Here is a 24,332-nt window from a genome sequence, read left to right as displayed (position 1 = left end):
ATGTTAGTGGGCCCATGCACCATCTGAAACTGTAGGAGCGAATCCTTTCTTGCATCATCTAGCTCCTGGACTTCACTTCCATCCCTGGCATTCCTTGGCTTGTATAGATGCATTTCTGCCTCTGTCTTTCCTTGGTCCTCTTTCTTGTGTCCACCTTCACGTGGCTTTCTATGCTGTGTCCTTGTGCTGTTTTGGAGCTGTTATGGACCCCAGAAAGGGCCACGTTGATTTAATGCATTCTTATGGATGCAGAACTATCATGGGTGGGACCTTTTGATTAGGTTTCCATGGAGATGTGACCCTCCCAATTCAAGGTGGGCCTTAATCCTTTACTGGAGTCCTCTGTGAGAGGATAAAAGGCAGAGACATTTAGAGGAGCTGAGAGAGAAAGCAACTGGAATCAGAAGCTGAAAGCAACAGGATCCAGGAGCAAAGCACCAGCAGACATTGGCCATGTGCCTTTCCATGTGAAAAAGGAACCCCAGATGACACCAGCCTTTCTTCATTTCTTCAGAGAAGGTCTCTTCCTCTTGATGCCTTAATTTGGACACTTTCATGGCCTTAGAACTATGAATTTGTAACCTAATAAAACCCCATTGTAAAAGCCAACCTGTCTCTGGTATATTGCATTCTGACAGCTTTAGCAAACCAAAACACTCCTCTTCCCCCTTATGATGACACCAGTCATATCTGATTGTAGGCTTACCCTACTCCAGTATGACTTCATTTTAACTTGTCTAATTCTATCTCCAATGACCTTATTCCCAAATAAAGTCACTTTCTGAAGAACTGGGGGTTAGAAATTGAACATGTCTTTTTGGGGGAATATAATTCAATCCATAACACCCCTGGTCTGGATTTGGAACCAGTTAATAAACAAAGAAGTAAATTAGACAAAGGTAAGTAGGTCAACTTAATTGTCAACAGGAACCTGAGTTGGAGAACATAAAGCTGTGAGCATGTGAGTATTTTAATATGACATTCCTGAATACAGATTTATTTACCAATCATGGACAAAGGTGAAAAACTCCAAGTAACTTCAGTCATGTGGCAGAGAACAAGCCAGATTTACACACACACACACACAAATACATATCTATGTATGTATAGGTATATACACACATGTGCATATGTAAACACACACTCTGTGAGAGCCTATAAACAAAATTAAAGCTCACAGAAGCATGGGTCCCTCATGTTCAGCTTTCTTCCCCCACAGGCCAAGACTGTTACTGCAGGAAAATTCTCTGTGAGGAAAACATGAGAAGTGGAATAAAGCGAGGGAGATCTATTTCTTAGTTTGCCCAAGACAGTCCCAGTTAGCCCTGGCTATCCAAGCAAAATTGCTAACAGTGGTCACTTCCACTATCTAAAATGCTGCTTCCTTATTACCTGGAAATGTGTGTCCTTACTTAAAATATTAATATTTTACTCTGTTTTGGGGAAGCTTTTTTAAATTCACATATATCAAGAAATACTTAAAATAACTTGAAATTTGTGTATGTCAATACACAATTGATCTTGACTCTGATGCAGGGAGGCTGATATGCGAAGTTAAAATATGAGTAGAATCATCTTTTTTAAAATGTTTTCAATTGCTGTAAAAACATGAACCAATCAATTCTGGAATGAAAGGCTCTTAATGCACAGAAGAATTTGTAAAAGATGAGTAATGACTGTCTCATGTCGCATTATGGTTTTAATTAGATGCTCAACCCTCTTATGTCATCTACCCTGATCAGCTCTACTCTTCTAAATTCTCTTTGCCATTCTCATTTATATCATGGACTATTATCCCCGATATCTCTTGTTCTAAATTTCATTAAACCAAGCAAACTGCACAAACCAGCAATATGTGTTATCGCTTTTCTTTAACACTGCGTATTAAAGAAGTTCAGTTATGTTGAAACTCAAATTGTGAGAAATTAGAGCTTTGTTTATAAAATTCCCTATTTGATCTCCTTACTTCAGCACTATCAGGTATTAGGTAGTTTTATGAGTTATTTGGGTTGACTCACTTAAATTTATTAGAATTCAACTGTCAAAGTGCTTATATAGAATCATATTTCTAGCCCTTTTACTAATAGGAAAAAAGTATACCTTATAAGAGGTATTTTCATATTTGTGCATAACCATACACCCTGAAAATTGTGTTTTTTCTACTTCCACAGTTTTAATTTCCTTTCCCAAAGCAATCCACTCCATGAAGCCTCTTTAGGCCCCCAGTTTGTCTGCTTAATCAAATCAATCTTTTCCTTCTATGGTTACCATAAGTAAAAGTGCATTTTTTTTCTTAATACAACAAATCACGGTAGGCCAGGAACTTTAGTTTCTCATGTAGGCATGTGACCTCTCCTTGTTTTCAATTATGATTATCCATCATTTTGTACCCCATAGTATCTAATATAATGCCTTATTCTTGGGGAGAATTCAATACATGTATTAAATTGAATTTTTTTTTTAAATGTATGCCCCATTGCATAGTTGTGGGAATTTTGTACATGAAGTTACAAGCTGAGGTTGCATCCACACAATGCAAAAACATCTAGATTAAAAGTGAAACATTCGGTCAACCAGAACATTCTTTCCAAGAATCTCCATGCTTGGCACTGGCAGAGGAAAATGTTTAGATGATTGATGGTACTTTTCATTTTCCATCTGGATGCTTTGGCTTCATGTAGACAGAGCCTCTGACACTCAACACTGATGACAAAACAATTTCAGGTTCAGATTTGGTTTTAAGCCACCCACATGGAGGTAAACAGATCCGTTTAAAGAAAGTAAACTGTGGAATGTCTAATCACATCTATGCTTTTAGCCAAGAGAAATCTCTGAGGAATGATGATCTGCATTTACATCTCTCCAGCTTCTAATTCTACCCTGTTTCGTAGAGGAGAGTTTGCCTGAAGAGATCCCAATTACCCAGACACATCAGTAATCCCTAACAAGATCCATGTCGGGCTGGGGCCCCACATCTAGTGGGGAGGAGCAAATAATTCTTGCCCCCATAGTTAAAACCTAGAACTAATTGGCTGGAACTCTCCCTGCAGTTTATTTTTTTAAAGAAGGCTTTGGAATTTAATTGGGAGGAAGGTGGTTATGACGGATATGAGGAGATATGGTTGTTTTTCTTTTTTAGGTCATTGTAAAAGGGCTTTGGATTCTGCTTTGGGTAGAAGCCAATGGAGATGAAAATAAAATATCAAATCCACTGAAATCTGTTAAAATCAAAAAAAAAAAAACAAAAAAAAACAAAAAAACAAAAGATAATGTGCAGAATTACCAAAGGACATATCTCTGGACTGTCAGTCAACTGTAGGACATTTTTCAAAGTTCTCCAAAGTACCCCTTCCACACTCAAGAACTCATGCATGCAGACACCACACACTCAGACAAGAGTGTCTACATAGATATGGAGAAGAGCTCTCACACATACTAGAATATTTATATATACACATATAGGAAAGCTTATGCACACACATGGATGTAAATACCATAATTGGGCTCTTTTAAATGAAAACAATTTTAATCTACTCTGTTAATATTTGGTTATAGTCTTAAATGAAATATAGAATACATCTTTGGCATGGCATTTATTTCAAGCCATGTATGTCTTCAAGCAATCATTTAAGAAACAATTTGGAATTAGTGATTTTTATCTTTTGATCAGGATATTGAAAATATTCAATTTTCATCCCTATTGACAGAGATAGACAATTTAGCTATTTTTAATCTTCCTAATAGTCCTTTTGTCTCATCCCTCCTAAGAGTCTCAACTCCCAACTTGCTTTATATAGCCAATTTTACTATCTGATTGGATAATGGATGTGGTCGAACTAAAGTTGTAGCAGTGCTAAAACAAAACAAAGCAAAAAACATGTAGGGTAGGGAAGAGTAATTGACTGATAAATAGAAAAAAAATTTGTTCTAAAGTAGGCAATTGTAGGATTTGAACTACTGAAAGAAAAGTAAATACTGTATAAATTATTTATAGGTCTTCTTTACTGTGTCCCATTTGTACATAATACATTACAAATTTATTCAAAAAACTTAACACAAATACTTGGATCTATTTTTAAATTTATAGATGATAAAGGTTAGGTCCAACCATGATCATTGTTTGAATTCAAAAAATATATTAAAACACTTGATTTTTAAGGTAACTTAAAAATCTAAGCTTTTATTGTGCAACATATTCAAAAGTATAATTTTCATCAGTTATCAAATGTGCCGTGAAGAGTAGTATTTGCTTATTAGCATACTTCTGACTACAAGTAACACAACAAATAATGGTGTAAATTCTATGAGGATTATCTCATAATGAGACTTGAGATAAAACTGGCTAATCCAAGAGTTTAAAAACACATTTGAGGATCTCTGTTTCTTGTAGGTTCTTCTTATGGGTTACTCATTCTCAGAATTGGCTAGCCCTCCTCACAAGCATAAAGCAACCTCAAAATCTCTAAATATCACATTGATACCAAGAAGCCAAAAAAAAAAATTTTTTTTTTTAATTTTCTTTTTGAAAACTAATCATGTTTTTCCAGATGTCCCCTGATGTCTTCTCTCCATGTCTGATTGATCAGAATGCCACCTAAGTCTTTCTTAACTAATCATTCTCAAGAATAAAATCACCATGTTTAATTCAGGCTATCACAAACAACCCCAGGAAGCTGAAGACAGTTACATTCTCTAAGCAAATGCTTGCATGGAAGAGACATGAACTTAAGAAAATAGGAAGTCTGTTCCCCTTGAAGGAGGAACTTACGGGTTTGAGGGCAACAGAGCATCTTATACTGGATTTTCATCTGTAAAGCACAATTACCTCATCCAATGTTCTTATATTCTTGTTTTTGGAGGCAATGTATCATTGTAGGATCATCACAAAATCATGAGATCCTTGCAACTTCTAGGTATGTGACTTTGGAAAGTTGAGTCTCTCTAAAGTTAAGTCCCTTTGTTTATAAAAGAAAATAATATCTATGTCAGAGTTCTTCTGAGGATTAAGTCAATTATGTGAAACTGCTGTACAAAGAAGGGAAGGTCTATTAAGACACACATTTATTTTCAATATTACTAAGTCCTTCTAAACGAATCTAGCCTCCACCTCTACTGGAATGTCTCTTGCTCTCAATGTCCAGAGCCCATATGAAAGCACATTTATTAGGCTGGGTTTTCATTCCTCCCAAAGCTTGACCTCATTCTCAAACTGGATCTGTAAGCCAGTTTCCTTCTTCATTAGTGTATCTATTTCTCTGTTACACTGTGTGATTACTCAGGCCATATACATTGCCTATTCTTCTAAGTTTTCACAATGTTGAAACTTTTTCCAGTTTCCTCAGAGAAGAGATTAATATGAATGACAAACCATTCATTCGTGGGAGTCTCCATAATTTCTCTATATTCATACTCACGTGGATGTGCAACTTTTTCTGCTTTTCCTTATTTCTCCCCCTCAGAGAATCACTTCTTGTTTCCTTCTAAGGAATTCTTTTTACAGTAGATTTCTGCACTATAACCCTGCCAAAGTCTTTTGATATCTATCAGATTCTACATAATACTATTTCAAATGCCTCTATTTAGTTCTATCTGCCAGTCTCTCACTTTCCTGGATGCACGTTCTAAACTATTTGTATAGCACTGCCCTTGGATCCAAATGAGAGGCCTGTCCTCAGACGTTCAACCCATCTGCATGGGGTCAGAAGGTGTGGGTCCCCTGATGCCCTTGATTTGCCCTTCAAGAACACACCTTGATCTATGGGCTTTCCAACCCAAAGGAACCAACTTGTCATAAGGAACTACAGGAGCTTCTTTCCATATGCCTTTTTCTAAGGTCAAACAATGCTTTTAGTGTGTGAAACTCTATGGCTAAGGGATGATCAAGGGGCAGACATTTGCAGGGCTTATACATAGAGCCAACATATGCAAGGCAGGATAATCATTCATGCTTGAGAGGCTTACTGCACTGACAGGCAAGGCCAGGGTGCTTAGGGAAGGAGGAGGATAAGACAAGACTCAGGCCAGGGGACAGGAGCATAGGGGGTGGCTATCCCCAGGCCACACTATTCAGGCATGGAATTTAGTCTGAAAATTCTAAATTTGAACCTACGCCTCCATGTCATTATAAGGGTATATTTGTCAAGGTAATAGGCTAGCGTTTATTCTTCAGAAATGTGTTAGCTTGCTTTATAACTTTTAAATGTTTAGTTAATAATATATGGTCCTGCATTTGTGTTGTTGTCTAGGCCCTCTAAATTGAGGGATAGGCCTACTTGTCAACTGATTCCATTTGCCTGCAATGATTTGTAAATTCTACCAATTGTGTCTTTCTTTGGACTGCATTTAACAGTTTCCTTCCAAAGGGGCATCATCGTGTGGTTCTGCAGAGCAAGAGAGTCAGACTGCCTGTTTTCAAATCCAGTTGTGTGAATTGTGAATGGTGCGAACTGCCCAACCTCTCTGTGCCTGATGCCCTAATGTACTGATAATTGTGCCTACCATAAGATTACTTCCAGGAGTAAAGGAAATAATGTATGTAATGAATTTGGACTAGCACTTGGGATATGGTAGGTCTATGCAAATTTCTATTTTCATCTGGTGTTTTATTAATTTTAAACATCAATGTCTTTAAATGAATGTCGGAAGGGCCTGGGTAACCGGGTTTCACATTTCTATGTAGTTTTTACTGATGTATTATTTATAAAAGTTGTCTTTGAGTAAATCAACACAATGTATTAGAATCTTACAGGAATAAGAAGAAAATTAAGACTACTCTGTCAACAAGAAGATTGACATGTCAGAAAAACAGAACTGATACCTGTGGAACAACAAATACGAGAAGAAAGTAAATGGGCAGGTGAAGGACTGTCTGGTGCAAACTTTAAGAGCCAGAGGAGTTCAGAGAAAAGTAAGAGTTCAGAAAAAAATGTTTGTTTGTAAACCAAGTTGTAGGGATGATGAGAAAAAGAAGAGCCAGAGGTAAGTTAGAAAAAGGAAGAGAGCAAGTCCCTGCTCAGTCTTTTGGTTAACCAGATACAGCCACATTTCCTGGGGCCTTATTTCACATTCTTTTTTTGGGCTGTACAATTTGCTCACCTTGGTCCCTGTTCCCTTTAGTTCTTCACTGCTCTGCCTTCCCCATTTGTGTTTCATAAGGAAGGGTAGACCTTCTAGCTCCTACTCCGTTTCCTTCAGCTGAATCTAATCTCTTTTGTGTATGAGACATTGAGTGTAGCTGTCACAATCTGAAGAAATTCCATCTTTCCTTTCAAGTTATTACTAGTTGAGATTGATAAAGAAAATTGCTCTCATGTTTACTTGCATATAAACAGGAAACTCACAAAACAGGAATATTTTCTACCCCAAAGAAATTAATGTCTAATGGTAAAGTTTTGAATTTGGACTAGGTATCACTAAGGATGGTATGGGGCACATTATTTCTACATAAGAGCAAACAGTGGAAATGAATTTGGCCTACAGATTTAATTAGATCAGTACTGAAGAGGATACCCAATCTGGAAGGAAATAGATAATTTTAATATGGACAGGTACATGCTGCCTGTGAACATATGTTTTAGAATTTAAGTGACAGAAAATAATGCCACCACAGTGACCTCTATCATATAAGGACTACATCTCTATACATCTCTATCCATCGACATCTTTCTGTTTTAGAGGAAAGAATGCCTAAAAAGAATTTCTGACGTGTGGGGGTCACTTTAACAGAATAAACATTTCTTCCATATTAAAACATGCATTAAGTATTGACACAGGTATAGGGGGAGAAAATATTTCCAATAAGACTTCAGTATAAAATTTAAAATATCACAACTCAAACTTGGGGAAAAATCTGTTAAAGTCAAATGTAATAAGAATGTTTTTGTATTGGCATATTAAAGTTACTTTACCCTAAAATCCATTAATCCAAGTTTTTAAGATTTGTAGTTCATAGCCTTAAATCAAAAACAGCTTATTCATCCTCATTTTACCTTAAAAGTAGAATATTTTCAGTATCTTTTACAATGTTATATTTGAAGTTAATCTTATTTATTAGTTTCAGTAAAAAAACAGAATGCCTAAAGAACATAAGAGACTTTTATATTAAAATAATTTTAATGCAGAGATTATTTAACCTGCCCTGGGAAAGTGTTTGGTTCAGTTTTGATTTATTTTAGTATTTATCAAATTACTCTGGGATATGGGTAATAGGAAAATGTAATATTAAGCATGCATACATTAAGGAACTCAAATTATGCTGATGCATAATCAGTCTGAATTGATAAATAGGTACTTTCTGGAAATGGATTGTACAGTTAATCTTAAATCTTCCACCTATTAGCAGGCAATTTACATTTCTCCAAAGAAATCCCACAAGGACCTCCTGTTCTCTTCACAATGAGGGAAATGTAGACATGATAACTATAAAGCAAGTGTCCACAATTAAATACCTACCAGAACATTCAGGTAACTCAAATAAGTATGCCCACCCCATGGGGACTGCATGAATCAGAGAGAATGTGACTTGTTTAAAAGGGGCACCCATTATTCAACTACAGGTGAGTATTGCCTTTTGGAAATGCATTACAAGAGATGCCAAATATTTTTTCAAGGGGAGTCAAGACTTTAGAGTAACTGTCAACCTTTATTATACTACCTAATGCTATTAAAGGAATGCACTCACATGAAATAAAATACTTGGTGTTTGTGGCACCCAATGCTTCTTGTTTCCACCCTTTTGAGGAGCTGAAATCCATTCTATTCTATCCAAATAAATAAAATTATACATGTTCAAAGATAGTCAAATCACCTATTCTACTTCTTCTGTGGAATTCCACTTCCTGTGCACATCTCACAAACTTAACTCCTTCATACCACATGTAAAACATATAGTGGTGAATTTGACTGACTCTTGTCTAGACTGTTGCCTTTCTAAAGATACACACCATAACCCAATGTGTAAATTTTATCCTGATGTTTATCCAAACATGTCTGATCATGAGAGTCTCTAATCAAAGCACACCTCTACTGACTGTTGGTCTGGAACAGAGATCAACAAACTACAGCTCTGGAGCCAAATCCAGGCCATGACCTGTTTGTTCTAGTAAAGTTTTATTGAAACACTGCTCAACCCAGTCTTACACATTATATGTGGCTGATTTCCTGCTACAACAGTTGAGTGTTTAAGAAAATGGCCTGCATATCCAAAAATGTTTACCATCTCTCAAGTTACAGAAAATGTTTGCTGTGCTCTGCTCTAGAGCAAGATCCAAGGATTTGAATATTTTAACAAAGCTTCTAAGTGTCTGTTATGATCAGACACATTTGAATCTTTCTATTCATTTATCATATGCCCAGTTAGTTATCAAAGTGCTTTGAAAATAGAAAGTGCTCAAACTTTGGTTGAATGCTATAAGAACAACATAGATCAAACTGAGAATATTAACCCAATTAATGGCACCCTTTTAAAAAGTTGGTTCCCTCCCATGACTGTTCAAAAATATTCTATACAATTTATACAATCCCTAATTTCCATTAAATAAGATTTTTATATATTTATCTAGCTTTCATTCATTCCCTATTTATATCCAATTTTTACCATATGAGGAACATTGGTAGGATATGGACAATGTGAAAGAAGATATTTTCCCTTGCCTTAAAAATGTAAGTACATGAATGCATAAAATCTGTAAGGAAAAAACTGTGGATCCAAGCCGGGAACCCCTCCCCCCACAGCCTGAACTGCAAAGCCTCTGTGTGCTAGAGAGCAGCAGTCTCTGAACAAGCAAATATACCTCAGCCCAGCTCCAACTAGGGTTTTAATCAACAAATACAGACTGCTCAATACAAGCTATGAATCCCCAACCAGCAGACAGAGGCTTTTGGTGACGACTGAGCTTGGAGAACAGGAGGACCCCTCAAGGAGGGAGGGTGAGCCCATAGGACCAGGGGCTGTTCCTGGCTGAAGGGTGAAACTGAGGGGGGCCACAGATTGGCCCTGAAGGGGAGATTTCTGTCCCTTTTTGGCTCAGTGGAGAAAGCCTCAGCCATCTTTAGTTCCTAGCACTCTGACTCAGACAAGGGTGGAGATAGCAGAGTCAGAGAGACTATTCAAAGGCAAATGATTTTCCCTATGGGGTGTATCTTCCCTAGGAGGAATAAGGTAGTGCCAAGCTCTACTAGCTGCCTTCCATTCAGAACCAGACCCCAGAGTCAGGGGGAAAACAGCCACGGGCCGCAACTCCTTACACCAGTTGGGAGTGACAGGCTGACAGCTGCCATCTGCTGAGCAGAAAAGCACAGCAGCTTGAGGCCTCACAGGATGTGGCAAACCTCTAAGACACACCTTCAGGGAAACCTGATACTGAATATTTCCTCCTTCTGAGACCTGGGCCCCTTCTGGTCTGGGAAAACCCAGTTGGGGTAACCAAGGAAACCAGATGCCTAGACAACAGAAAACTACAACCTACACTAAGAAAAATAGTTACGGCCCAGTCAAAGGAACAAACTTACACTTGAACTGAGATACATGAACTGAACTGAAATAACTAATGATAAATCAATTAAAAAAAGCTTAGAGAAGACATGGCAAAAGAGATGAAGTGTTTAATGAAAACACTGGGTGTATAGAAGGTAGAAATCGAAAGTTCAGAAAAACAACTGGCAGAATCTATGGAAATGAAAGGCACAACACAAGAGATGAAAGACACAACGGAGACATACAACAGATCTCAAGAGGCAGAAGAAAACACACAGGAACTGGAGAACAAGACACCTGAAAGCCTACACACAAATAACAAATGTAGAAAAGAATGGAAAAATATGAGCAATGTCTCTGGGAATTGAATGACAACACAAAATGCAGGAATGTACATGTCATGGGTGTCCCAGAAGGACAAGAGGAGGGAAAAGGGGCAGAAGCAATAATAGAGGAAATCACCAAGGAAAATTTCCCATCTCTTATGAAAGACATAAAATTACAGATCCAAGAAGTGCAGCATACCCCAATCAGAATAGATCTGAATAGACCTACACCAAGACACTTAATAACTAGATTATCAAATGTCAAAGACAGAGAGAGAATCCTGAAAGCAGCAAGAGAAAAGCAATCCATCACATACAAAGGAAGCTTGATAAGACTATGTGTGGATTTCTCCATAGAAACCATGGAGGCAAGAAGGAAGTGGGGTGATATATTTAAGATACTGAAAGAGAAAAACCACCAACCAAGAATCCTACATCCAGCAAAACTGTCCTTCAAATATGAGGGAGAGCTTAAAATATTCTCTGACAGACAGACAATGACGGAGTTTGTGAACAAGTTACCTGCTCTATAGGAAATACTAAAGGAAGCACTGGAGATAGATTGGAAAAGACAGAAGTGAGAGATTTGGAACACAATTTCGGATGACAGTAGCACAGTAATGTAAGTACACTGAACAAAGATGACTGTGAGTATGGTTGGAAGAGGAATACAATCAATGAAAACTGGAGACTATAACAGAAACATTGAATTATGCTACCTTTAATGTAACAAAGGCAATATACCAAAGATAAATGCATTTAAGAGGGAGACATAAGGGAGGAGTATGGGACATCTTGGCATTGGTGATGTTGTCTGACTCTTTATTCTACTTTAGTTTAATTCTATCTTTCCTTTTGTTGCTTCCTAACTGTCATGTTTTTATTTTTCTCTCTTTTTTCTTTTTCTTTTGTCTCTCTACCTTCTTTGACTCTTCCTCCTTCTTTGTGGAAGAAATGGAGATGTCCTTATATAGATAGTGGTGATGGTGGTGAATACATAAATATGCAACTATACAGGGAACCATCAATTGTTTACTTATGTCAGAATGTATGGTGTGTGAACAATACTGTCTTAAAAAAATGGGTTGATGAACAAGCCTTGGGGGCACTATATTGAGTGAAGTAAGACAGGTACATAAGGACAAATATTGCACGATCTCACTGATATGAACTAATCATAATACATAAACTCATAAACATGAAATATAAGTTACCAGATATAGAGCAAGGCTAAAGAATGGAGATCGGTTGCTTATCATGAGCAGAATGTTCAACTAGGTTGAACTTAAATGTTTGGAAATGGACAGAGGTAATGGTAGCATGTTGTGAGAATAACAGTGCTGGATGGTCTGTGAATGTGGTGGAAAGGGGAAGCTCAGCATCACATATGTCACCTGAAAGAAAGTTGGAGGTTAAAAGATGGGATTGTATAAAACTGTGGTGGACAACATCCGTGATTAACTGTACAAATATTAGAAATCTCCTTCATGGACAAGAACAAATGTATGACACTATAACTAGAAGTTAATAATAGAGGGGCATATAGGAAAAAAAATGTACCTATTGCAAACTATATAGTACAGTTAGTAGTATTTTAACATTCTTTCATCAACAATAACAAATGTACTATACCAATACTATGAATCAATAATGGAGGGGGGCTGGTTAGGGATATGGGAGGATTTGAGTTTCCTTTTTTTTTGTTTTTTTTTTGTTGTTGTTTTGTTTTGTCTTTATTTCTTTTCTGGAGTAATGAAAATGTTCTAAAAACTGAAAAAAAAATTAATTATAGTGATGGATGCACAGCTGTATTATGGTGTCATGGGCAATTGTACACTTTGGATCTTTGGATAGTTGTATGGTATGTGAACAATCTCAATTTAAAAACAAAACAAAACAAAAACATGCTGATTGTAGGAAAAATGGCTAAGTAAAAATACCTCAAATACAATATAATTGTTTAGAGTGAAATTACAGTTAACATGAGACAAAAGAATAAATGTTAACATCTGGTAACTTGGTGTTTCTGCAACTAGAATTGTTATAAAATCAGATTGTTTAAATGGCTTTGACAAAATGGGATTGGTTTTTCAAATCCTTCATTTTCCAGATGAAGAAAAAGCATTCTATTTTGAAGTGTATTTATAAATGAAATTATAGAATTTAAAAACCAAAACTCCTTAGTATTTATTTCAAACACCTATTCAGTGCAAAACTATTTTCCCCACAATTAATACAAAAAGAGTTACTCAGCCTGCAGTCTGTACATGAATAGCTCTTATTTCCTGTTTCCTGATACACTGTGGCACAACATAGTTAAAAAATCCTTCCTTATAATTAGGTCAAATATCTCTTCTTCTCCTCCCTTGGTTCTGTGAAAGAAAGAAGGAAGGAAAGAAGGAAGGAAGCAAACAAAGGAAGGAAGCAAAAAGGGATGGGAGGGAAAGAAAATATGTCTTTATATATTTAAATATAACTTTCATATGCTTTCCATATTTTAGCATTTCCACTAAAATAATCTAAATTATTTATTTCCATTCTTCCTGATGAGGCATGGTTTTTATACCTTTATTATTTTGATAATGTTATGATTTATTTGTCAATATGTTTGTTAAAACATGGTTTCAGATACAATTGCATCGGATTTCTTCAACTTTCCTTCTACAGAGCACCTAATCAATGATAATGGCTAGAATGTGTGAATGTCCTACTGCATGCCTGGCCCATTTGTCTATTTGTCACATGAAACAATTTATTATTTGCAAAAAACCTATAAGATACATACTGTAATTATCCCAATTTTACAAATGTGAAAACTGAGGCATTGAGAAGTTGTTGCATGCCTTGACCACAGCAATTAAATTGTAAAACAGGATTTGAATCAAGGAAGTTTGCTTTCAGAATGTAAGTTTTTAGCTATTTTCCACAAGTTTTCCTGAAGAAGATACCTTCTGTAAAATCCCACTTTGTCTCTTCAATCAGACAAGAACCTGGGTCCTGCTTTTAACATTTAAAAATATGCAGCTAGGAGAGCACAGCTTGGAAGAGGGACCCACTCGGAAGTCCCAGGGACCATATGTAATACCAAGGACTTGTGGATCAGCGGCAGAGACAAACTGTTGTGAGACTGAACTGAAGGTTTAGACTCTTGCAACAGCTTTAAATTTCTAGAAACACCTGGGAGGTTTGATTATTAAAGCCACCCTCCCTCCCTAACTGCTCAGACAGATGCCCCACATTCAGGGAAGGCAGCACCAACTACACACACAAGCTTTGTGCACGAATTGGACCTCCACAAGATTCAGACCACCAATCACCACAAAGACAAAGTTGGGGAGAACTGGCTTGAGGGAAATAGGTGGCTCACAGACGCCACATGCTGGTTAGTTAGAGAAAGTGTATGCCACCAAGCTGCACATCTGATAAATTAGAGATAAGTGTTTGGATAATCCTACATATCCTAAAAGAACCCTATCAAGTAAAGCAAAAGCCAAGAGGCCAAAAACAACAGAAAACTTTAAAGTATATGAAAAAAACAGACAATATGGATAACCCAAATCCAAATACCCAAATCAAAAGATCAGAGGAGACACAGTGTTTGGAGCAATTAATCAAAGAACTAAAGACAAACAATGAGAGCATGGCACAAGATATAAAGGACATAGAAGAGCATAAAGAAGAAATTGCAGGAGTAAACAAAAAAATAGATGATCTTATGGAAGTGAAAGAAACTGTCAACCAAATTAAAAAGATTGTGGATACTCATAGTACAAGAGTAGAGGAAGCTGAACAGCAAATCAGCAACCTCAAGGATGACAGATCAGAAAATGAAAGAAAACAAAGAATGGGGAAAAAAATTAAAAAAATTAAAATAGACCTCAGGGATATGATAGATAATATAAAACATCCAAATATAAGACATATTGGTGTTCCAGCAGGGGAAGAGAAAGGTAAAGGTCTAGGAAGCGGTGAGAAGGCAGTGGTCTGACATATTTAAAACTCTGAGAGAGAAAAATTGCCAACCAAGAATTCTTTATCCAGCAAAGCTCTCCTTCAAAGTTGAGGGAGAGCTTAAATTTTTCATAGACAAATGCTGGGAGAATTTGCTAACGAGAAACTTGCCCTACTTGAGATACTAAAGGGAGCCCCCTACTGACAGAGAAACAAAGAAAGGAGAGAGAGAGATGGAAAAAGTTTCAGTACTAAAGAGATTCAGTATGAGTACATTAAAGGACATTCAGAGAGAGAGGGAAAAAAATATATCTGACAAACATAAACCAAAGGATAGGATGGCTGATTCAAGAAATGCCTTCACAGTTATAATATTGAATGTAAATGGATTAAACTCCCCAATTAAAAAATACAGATTGGCAGAATCGATCAAAAAATATGAACCATCAATATGTTGCATACAAGAGACTCATCTTAGACACAGGGACACAAAGAAATTCAAAGTGAAAGGATGGAAAAAATATTTCATGCAAGATACAGCCAAAAGAAAGCAGAAGTAGCAATATTAATCTCAGATAAAATAAACTTTAAATGCAAGGATATTATGAGAGACAAGGAAGGTCACTACATATTAATAAAGGGGGCAATTCAACAAGAAGAAATAACAATCATAAATGTTTATGCACCCAATCAAGGTGCCACAAAATATATGAGACAAACACTGGCAAAACTAAAGGAAGCAATTGATGTTTCCACAATAATTGTGGGAGACTTCAACACGTCACTCTCCTATAGATAGATCAACCAGACAGAAGACCAATAAGGAAATTGAAAACCTAAACAATCTGATAAATGAATTTGATTTAACAGACCTATATAGAACATTACCTCCCAAATCACCAGGATACACATTCTTCTCTAGTGCTCACAGAACTTTCTCCAGAATAGATCACATGCTGGGACATAAAACAAGCCTCAATAAATTTTAAAAAGTTGAAATTATTCAAAGCACCTTCTCTGACCACAATGGAATACAATTAGAAGTCAACAACCATCAGAGACACAGAAAATTCACAAATACCTGGAGGTTAAACAACACACTCCTAAACAATCAATGGGTTAAAGAAGAAATAGCAAGAGAAATTGCTAAATATACAGAGACAAATGAAAATGAGAACACAACATATCAAAACCTATGGGATGCAACAAAAGAGGTACTGAGGGGAAATTTATAACACTAAATGAATACATCAAAAAGGAAGAAAGAGCTAAAATCGAAGACCTAATGGAGCAACTGAAGAAGCTAGGAAATGAACAGCAAAGTAATCCTAAACCAAGCAGAAGAAAAGAAATAACAAGGATTAAAGCAGAAATAAATGACATAAGAAAAAACAAGAGAGAGAATAAATACCAAGAAAAGTTGTTTCTTTGAGAAGATCAACAAGATTAACAAGCCCCTAGCTAGACTGACAAAATAAAAAAGAGAGAAGACCCAAATAAACAAAATAATGAATGGGAAAAGTGGCATTATGTGGACCCCAAAGAAATTAAAAAACTGTAAGAGGATGCTATGAACAGCTGTATGCCAACAAACTGGATAATGTAGAGGAAATGGACAATTTCCTGGAAACATATGAACAACCTAGACTGACCAGAGAAGAAACAGAAGACCCTAACCAACCAATCACAGGTAAAGAGTTCCAGTCATCAAAAAACTTTCCACAAATAAATGCCCAGGGCCAGATGGCTTCACAGGGGAATTCTACCAAACTTTCCAAAAAGAACTGACACCAATCTTACTTAAACTCTTTCAAAACATTGAAGAAAATGGAACACTACCTCATGCATTTTATGAAGCCAACATCAATCTTAATGCCAAAACCAGGCAAAGATGCTACAAAAGAGGAAAACTACTGGCCAATCTCCCTAATGAATATAGATGCAAAAATCCTCAACAAAATACTTGCAAATCAAATCGAAAGACACATTTGAAAAATCATACACCATGACCAAGTGGGGTTCTTTCCAGGCATGCAAGGATTGTTGAACATAAGAAAATCAATGTATTATAACACATTAACAAATCAAAAGAGAAAAATCAAATGATCATCTCAATAGATGCTGAAAAAGCATTCAACAAAATCCAACATCCCTTTTTCATAAAAACACTTCAAAAGGTAAGAATTGAAGGAAACTTCCTCAATATGATAAAGAACATATATGAAAAACCCATAGCCAGCATAGTACTCAATGGTGAGAGACTGAAAGCCTTCCCTCTAAGATCAGGAACAAGACAAGGATGCCTGCTGTCACCACTGTTATTCAACATTGTGCTAGAAGTGCTAGCCACAGCAATCCAACAAGACAAAGAAATAAAAGGCATCCAAATTGGAAAGGAAGAAGTAAAACTGTCATTGTTTGCAGATGATATGATCTTATATCTTGAAAACCTGAGAAATTCATGATACAGCTACTAGAGCTAATAAACAAATTTAGCAAAGTAGTAGGATACAAGATTAATGCACATAAGTCAGTAATGTTTCTATATGCTAGAAATGAACAAAGTGAAGAGACACTCAAGAAAAAGATATGATTTTCAATAGCAGCTACAAAAATCAAGTACCTACGAATAAGCTTAACCAAAGAGGTAAGAGACCTATACAAAGAAAAGTACATAATTCTACTAAAAGAAATAGAAGGGATCTTAAAAGATGGAAAAATATTCCATATCCATGGATAGGAAGGCTAAATGTCATTAAGATGTCAATTCTACCCAAACTCAAGTACAGATTCAATGCAATCCCAATCAAAATTCCAGCAACCTACTTTGCAGACTTGGAAAATCTAGTTCTCAAATTTATTTGGAAAGGCAAGATGCCTCAAATTGCTAAAACACTCTAAAAAAGAAAAACGAAGTGGGGGGATTTACACTCCCTGAATTTGAAGCTTATTATAAAGCCACAGTAGTGAAAACAGCATGGTACTTGCACAAAAATAGATACACTGATCAACGGAATTGAATTAAGAATTTGGAAACAGACCCCCAGATCTACGGCTGACTGATCTTTGATAAAGCCCCCAAAGTCACTGAACTGGGATATAACAATCTTTTCAACAAATGGGGCTGGGAGAGTTGGATATCCCTATCCAAAAGAATGAAAGAGGACCCCTACCTCACACCCTGCACAAAAATTAACTCAAAGTGGATTAAAGAACTCAATATAAAAGACAGTAACATAAAACTCCTAGAAGATAATGTAGGGAGACACCTTCAAGGCCTTGTATTAGGGGGTCATGTCCTAGACCTTATACCCAAAGCACAAGCAACAAAGGAAAAAATAGATAAATGGGCACTCCTCAAACTTAGAAGTTTCTGTACCTCAAAGGAATTTGTCAAAAAGGTGAAGCAGCAGCCAACTCAATGGGAAAAAGTTTTTGGAAACCATGTATCTGACAAAAGACTGATATCTTGCATATATAAAGAAATCTTACAACTCAATGACAATAGTACAGACAGCCCAATTATAAAATGGGCAAAAGATATGAAGAGACAGTTCTCTGAAGGGGAAATACAAATGGCCAAGAAACACATGAAAAAAGGTTCAGCTTCACTAGCTAATAGAGAGATGCAAATTAGGACCACAATGAGATACCATCTCACACCAAGTAGAATGGCTGCCATTAAACAAACAGGAAACTACAAATACTGGAGAGGATGTGGAGAAATTGGAATTCTTATTTATTGTTGGTAGGACTGTATAATGGTTCAGCCACTCTGGAAGTCAGTCTGGCAGTTCCTTAGAAAACTAGATATAGAGTTACCCTTTGATCCAGCAATTGCACTTCTCAGTATATACCCGGAAGATCTGAAAGCAGTGACACAAACAGATATCTGCACGCTAATGTTCATAGCAGCATTATTCACAATTGCCAAGAGATGGAAAAAACCCAAATGTCCTTCAACAGATGAGTAGATAAATAAAATGCGGTATTTACACAAGATGGAATACTACGTGGCAGTAAAAAGGAACTATGTCGTGAAACATATGACAACATGTATGAACCTTGAAGACATAATGCTGAGCGAAATAAGCCAGGCACAAAAAGACAAATATTATATGCTACCACTAATGTGAACACTGAAAAATATAAAATAAATGGTTTATATGTAGAATGCAGGGGACCTAGCTGTAGAGAGCAATTAGTGAAGGGGTACCGATAACCCAATAAGAACAGATAAGCTATTGTGGGTAAATTTAATGTTCTGGAAATGCCCAGGAATGACTAAGGTTTGTTAATTTCTGGTGGGTATGGTAGGAACAAGTTCATAGAAATGTTACTGTATTAGGTTACTTTCTTAGGGCAGAGTGGGAACATGTTGGAAGTAAAGTAGTTATATTAGGTTAGTTGTCTTTTCCTTATTCTCTTGTTTTGGTTTGTTTGAAATGTTTTTTTATTGCAAGTTTTTTTTTATTTTTTTTGATATAGTTAATAATTAAAAAAACCCAATAATACGCAAAATACAAAATTTGTTGCTGACAGTCTCCATATTTTCAGATTTGAAGATGAGGATGAAATGAATCAGTGGTCAGAACAGAGAGGGAAAATGAAAAACAATATGCAGGTATCTCCAAGAGCCTCAAGTTTCTAGTTTCAGTTTTCCTTCAGGTTTCTGACAATATGCAAATAAATTATTCCTTGAGTTACCCATTATTTTTATACATAATCCTACTATTACTTTAGCAATCTTAATGATGAAAATTCAGTATTGTGACTTTGACCCTTGAAAGGAACCATCTCATTGGAAAGAAGAAATACGAAAAGTTCTATTGGTAAGAGTTTGAAGAAAGTGGAGTCCTTCCACTCAGTCTCAAGCCCAATGTCAAGGCAAACTAGAACACTTCTCTCTCACTGAAGAATCAGATAAAGAAGGCAGAGAACTGGGAGTAACTTTTGGTTACTTTGGTTAATTTGCCTACTCAAAAATTATATGTAACTCTGTTAAAATTATATATGCATGTACACTGATTTTGTTTTTCTTAAAAATTCTCCCTTTTCAGTATTCTTAGTTATTTTGCTATTATTAAACAACTATAACTTTTCATCCATTCAATGGCAAGATACAGATAAGAGGACAAAACAATCAGCTGCTAGTAGTTTACCAATTGTAACATTTGGAAGTAACTCAATCCATGTGATCTTCCAATATTTAATAGCAATGATAATGGCATTGCTGAGCCTTTCAAAATAATCCTTAATTTAAGATATTTACTATAGAAAATCTAAGAACTAAATAGGTAAGTCTCTTCAAAGCAATCTGTCCTTGGCAGACTTCTGGTTTAGATGGCTTTTGTCTCCTGTCACTCAATTTCTAAGGCTCTTATCCATCTATAATCTACTGATATTTAACTCTTGTTGCTATTCTAGGCCAGTATATTTTAGGTGGTAATTTCACCCTCAACATAAGCAGCCCCAAGAATAAACCTCTAACATTTATTTAGCATTTATTCTTTGCCAAGAATTGTGTCTAAATGTCATCCCATATCATTCTCACAGCTTGACAGGCCCACCATATCCTTACTTCTCTAACCTCATCGTCACATCCTTTCACCTTGTTTACTTCCAGACAAGCGCATTGGGCTTCCTGTGAATCCTGGAATACACAGCCTACTCCTGGCTTTGTCACTTCTATCCTCTGCCTGGAATGGTTTTATGTCCTTATGGTCTGCTTCATACATCCTCAGTTTCAACCCTTAATTCACTACATGTAATACTGATCTCCCACTGCACATATTTCTTCCCCCATATCTCACTTTATTTTTCATTGTATTACTAAGTTACATGTAATATATTGTAAATAAATATTTTTATTTTATTTGTCTTATCATCTCATTGACTTGGATGGAAGCACCAAGAATGATGGTACTTGGTTTATTGTCTTCTATATCCCCAGCCAAAAGAGAAAATTGAGGTATACTAAGTATTCCCTAGATAACACTGAATGAATAAATCAGTTCTAGAGGTGAGCACTGATTTGGTATCCATTGTGTACACATGAGAAAATCACACTTCAGAGGGGTTTTCCAAATCTCATAGTAAATAAGTGACAGGAGATTTGGAATCTAGGTCGAATGTCATATTTCCTATTTTTTAGATTGCTCCGTACTCTCAAATTGGTTGTCCACTAACAGTACACTTAAGGCAATAAATAGTGCTTGAATGGGACAGGAATATGGTTCTTAAATTTATAGAGAAAAGTGGCAGAAGAGGACAATTTTTATTCCACAGCCATTATCACATTTTCCCTAGGATCACAATTTATTCCTGTCTTTAATATATCTTCTTCTGGTCTTTAGAATATTAACTTACTTTAAAATACTTCAGCATAAAATAGAAAAATAGCACTCAATTATATGTGTGCTGTTCAGGTTAAACTGTAACCCAGATGCTGATGACCTTCTAATCAAGGATTTACAGTCAAAGGTGGACCACTGGTGTAATATAAGAAAGCTTATGTTCCAGAGGCAGCTACGATAGGAGGTCAGTCACTAGCGTCTCCCTCAACACCTAATATTGATTTACCCACCTAGTAAGAGTAAAACCTACTTTCTAGAGAGGAAAATAGGAGTCTTTACTAAGTATGATATTAATTATGGATATTATTGGGAAAATTAAGAGGACCCAAGATATTGCTCAGCTAATATATTTTAAAGATATTCCAACCAGGGCATAAAAGTCTATCCAGGCCTGTAACATGTAGTCTCAGGGATGACCCTCCAGGCTAAATCCCTGACCATTCCTTAACCACTATGTACTCTGGAAGCTTCTGGTTAGAATCCAGCCTCTGCGACTACTGTCACATTTGCCTCAGTGAAACTTGCCATGAAAGGTGATATTGGACAGAGACATGGAAATGCCTCCAGCCTACAGACTAGGTAATGTTTGTTGTTGTTTTTGAATGCTAATAAATATTCAGTAAATAAATGTATTGTGCCAGAATTTGGTCTGAAACTAGTTTTAATCATAATTCCTAGGAAGATATTGTCCTAGTAGCCAACTACCATGAAAATGAAAATATTTTTTAGTGGCTACTTTTATATACCAGAAAGTGCTTACGAGTTGCACATGACAAGAAAGTCTCGTGTCAGTCCAAAATGACGTGGCATCCTTTGTGCAACATACATTCCAGGCCATTTATAGATCTTGGAAATTTAATGTGTTCAGGAAGTTTAGTCCAACTGATGCTCATAGATCCACACATTACATTTCCTGCTTATCTTTGAAACTTGAATGTTTTGAGAATATTTTAAAAAATCAAATTTGGCTATTTTAAACACATTTCTGAACAGGCCATCTATAAGAGAAGGTATTTGGGGAGAGTCAGGGTTTGCCTCTTACTGAATTTCTGCATTATTGAACCTTGTCCAGTTGAAACATCTAAGTTTTGCACTGCATATTTGAAAAAGTCATTTATATCTGACTGTCTAATTTTCTTTCAACAACATATTATTGAAAACCCTAATCTTCACCATATTTATGGTAGATAACTATATTTAGAGTAATTTTAATTACTACGATAGGAAGCGATAAGATTTGTTCATTTGTGTAAATAAAACCGATAGCTTTTTTACCGTTCAGTGTTAACTTGAAATGACAAGATACTTTGAAGCTATACAACTAATGAGGTTAGTACTTTATTATGGAATCATCATTGAGGTTATGTTTAATTCTTTATCCAAAGAAGATTAAGAAATAAGAACTGTAAACACACAATCTTAGATGAATTCTTAACCTCATCACTGAATAAGATGACTTATTAAACTGACTTTTATGAATGCTGCCTTTTTATTAGAAAAAGAGTACCATTGTTTTCTCAATAGCATAATGAATGAATCTTGGAAATTAAAGTTGATGCCACATTTATTCTAGGCTTCCCCTTTCTTTTCCTCAAATCCTTGAGACATCTCTTGGTTAATGATCAATTAATCTTCCCTCGACTCCCCACCCCCTTTTTTTTTATTAAGATATGTTCATACAGCATACAATCATCCAAAGTATACAATCAATTGTTCACATTACCTTCATATAGTTGTTCATTCATCAACCCAATCTATTTTTTGAACATTTTCCTTGTACCAAAAAGTGAAAATAAAAAAAGAGTAAAAGAGGAACACTCAGTTTGTGATTAACTGTACAAATATTAGAAATCTCTCATGAACTGTAACAAATGTTTGATGCTGTAACTAGAAATTAATAATAGAGGGGGATATAGGAAAAAATATATACCTATTGCAAACTATATACTACAGTTATTAGTATTTTAACGTTCTTTCATCAACAGTAACAAATGTACTATACCGATACTATGAATCAATAACGGAGGGAGGGTAGTTAGGGGTATAGGAGGATTTGAGTTTCCTTTTTTTTTACGTCTTTATTTCTTTTCTGGAGTAATGAAAATGTTCTAAAAATTGAAAAAAAAATTAATTGTGGTGATGGATGCACAGCTGTATGATGGTACTAAGGGCAATTGATTGTACACTTTGGATCTTTGGATAATTGTATGGTATGTGAACAATCTCAAAAAAAATAAAAAATAAAAAACACACACCCAAATCGTCCCTCCCAACCATACACTGGATAAAGGTGGTGTGATCCACAAGGCTTTCACAATCACACTGTCACATTGTTATACAACTGTCTTCAAAAGTCAAGGCTACTGAGTTGCAGTTTGATAGTTTCAGGTATTTACTTCTGGCTATTCCAATGCATTAAAACCTAAAAAGGGTTATCTATATAGTGCATAAGAATGCCCACCAGAGTGTCTTCGACTCCATTTGGAATCTCTCAGCCACTGAAACTTTATTTCATTTCATTTCACATCCCCCTTTTGGTCAAGAAGATGTTCTCAATCCCACAATGCTGGGTCCAGATTCATTCCCGTCTTCCCTTAACTTTTGAAGTTTATTACAAAATTCTTAGATGGTTATATGGGAAAATACATCTATCTACCGGGGTTTTCTGAATTTCTTTCCCTTTTTGTGCCAACATGATTGAGATAATGTATCCAAAATTGTTTTGAAAAGTGTGAAAGGTAAGCAAATATTCATGTATCAAGAAAAAAAAATTGCAGAATCCTTTCTTTTTCTCAGTCCCAGAATGAACTCTGTCAGACAAGACATTATCAAAATGAAAAACTAATACAACTGAATACCCCCCTCAAGAAATAAACATCATATGATAGAACCATATGATGATCACCACCATAGAGTTAAGAGTAAGGAAAATAAAGACAAGAATATATTAGTCTTTGGTCTAAACTTAGAGAGAAAAGATGAAAAAGTAGGGAAAACAAACTGAAGCCTTTCAAATATTGGTTTACACATACCTATATTTATTAGGAAACATCCTTTACAAATTTTTGTATTTAGATGTGAAGTTTTCATGACTCTTACATAATTTTTAAAGCAAAGACAATGACAGGAGTGGCAATAAATTAAAAAGTAAACTTTTCCCCTCTTTTTTCAGACAACTATTAAGCAAAGGATTTTTACTTAGGACATCCAGTAATATTACCCAAG

The sequence above is a fragment of the Choloepus didactylus genome, chromosome 12 (assembly GCF_015220235.1).
Source record: "Choloepus didactylus isolate mChoDid1 chromosome 12, mChoDid1.pri, whole genome shotgun sequence".
NCBI classification, from domain to species: domain Eukaryota; kingdom Metazoa; phylum Chordata; class Mammalia; order Pilosa; family Megalonychidae; genus Choloepus; species Choloepus didactylus.
The sequence above is the reverse complement of the archived record's forward strand: the minus strand, read 5'-3'. Positions refer to the sequence as shown.